A 1,959-nucleotide genomic window follows, 5' to 3' on the forward strand; every position below is an offset into this window, starting at 1 on the left:
GTAGGAGTAATATCCAAAAATGTGTGACGGACGGACAGGGTGCAAAACATAGTCTCGGCCATGCCTTTCGGCCTGGTGGAGAAAAAAAAGTCTGGGAAGCACTGGTTTAGACAATCTGTGGCAAAATTGGATCGTGCATGAAACATAAAGTATTGACCACTCAAGCCCCCAGAATCAGAATCAGAATCAGCTTTATTGTCACATCACAGGTTTACAGAAGTAAAAATACCAACTTGAAGTGATCTCAAAGACAGAAATCAAACATAAGGGCACACATACGTCAGAAGTGTCCGCATCCCATTCACTTCCTTTCTATGGGAGTGAAGGGCTGGATCGAACTGGATCTGATGCATTGGCCACAAAACATATGAAATCCACTGCTATAATAAAAAAGATTGTTTTATTCATTAAAATAAGTTCCAGATTGCAGCGTTAAGTTCTAGCTCTTTGCTGTTGCCGATATTGTTTGTGGTGAATGGTTCTTTTTTTAATGTGTTCGATGTGAGTTTGGTGAATGTACTTTTGTTGTCATTAATCCATTAAGACCGGGAATGCGTCGGAGTCACTTTAGATTTCTTTGGCTATAAAAAAATTGCAGGTATACAAGCTCATAAGTGCCGCGCGCTATGAGCTTGTAGATCAGCTATTTTTTTAAAAAAGAATTGTGAAAATGTGTGCAAATCTTTGAATATATATACATTTTTAACTCAAATCTTGTTCTGGGGGGTCCCTGGAACAAAATATTTTGAGATGGGGGTCCACGGAGAATACATTTCATTTTGGGTGGTCCACCAACCACTGATATCATAGCAATATTTAGAAGACATTTGTAGAATCCCCCAGAAGCAAAGATTTGAGTTAATAAATGCTTTAAAAACATATACATGCAAAGATTTGCTAAAAAAAAAATCATTTTTTTTTTTAAAGAAAAAAATAGCAGATCTACAAGCTCGTAGTGCGCCACTCGGTGCCGCGCTATGAGCTTGTAGATCTGCTATTTTTGAATAGCCAAAGTATAAGATAATGGTTAAAGTGGTTAAAATCTAAAATGACACATTGTTTCCCGGTCTTCCTGGGTTAAGTGAGAATATTTGGTTTCTGAAAAAGACATATGGACATGTTGATAGCTTTCTCTGTGTATTAGATGACTCCGCAGGCAGAGGTGAGAAGCAGTGCTTACATAAGTCTATATCGAACTGTTTTCCTTCATTACAGACTTTCTCAGACACTTCATGTTCAGCTACAAGTGTGTCATTCCACCAAAATGGATTATTCCCTTAAGACCGGGAACGCTGTGTCATTCTAAGATTTCTTTGGCTATTCAAAAATGGCAGATATACAAGCTCATAGCGCGCTATGAGCTTGTATATCTGCTATTTTTCTTTAAATCGTGAAAGATAGCAGATATACAAGCTCATAGTGCCGCGCTATGAGCTTGTAGATCTGCTATTTTTGAATAGCCAAAAGTATAAAACAATGGTTAAAGTGGTTAAAAATCTAAAATGACACAGATGCGTTCCCCCGGTCGAAATGCATTAATCAATTCAGTGTTTGTGCCTCTGCAGAAATAACAGCTTGTTATCTCTGAACATGGCCTCACTGGCTGGGCTGGCTGTTCGCTTTAGGCTGTTAGGTTTTTGTTCTGAAATTGCCCGAAGATGAAACCATAATATAGTCTATAACCCACTGTTTCTCAACCAGCGGTCCAGGGACCACTTGTGGGACCATGGCACGGATACAGGTGGTCCATGGAAAATGTTTTGACAATTTTTGAAAAATATGGTGTACCTTCGGTAAATGCATCAACAGTGTTGTAAAGTACACTTACTCAAGTACTGTACTTACCCTTTTTTATAAGTAGGCTATTTGAAAATAGCAGATCTACAAGCTCACAACGTGTCACATCGCAACGCGTTGTAAGCGTGTACATCTGCTATATCAAGCATTTAAGTACTTTTG

The sequence above is a fragment of the Gymnoscopelus braueri genome (genome assembly GCF_963280865.1).
Source record: "Gymnoscopelus braueri genome assembly, chromosome: 17".
Classification (NCBI taxonomy): Eukaryota; Metazoa; Chordata; class Actinopteri; order Myctophiformes; family Myctophidae; genus Gymnoscopelus; species Gymnoscopelus braueri.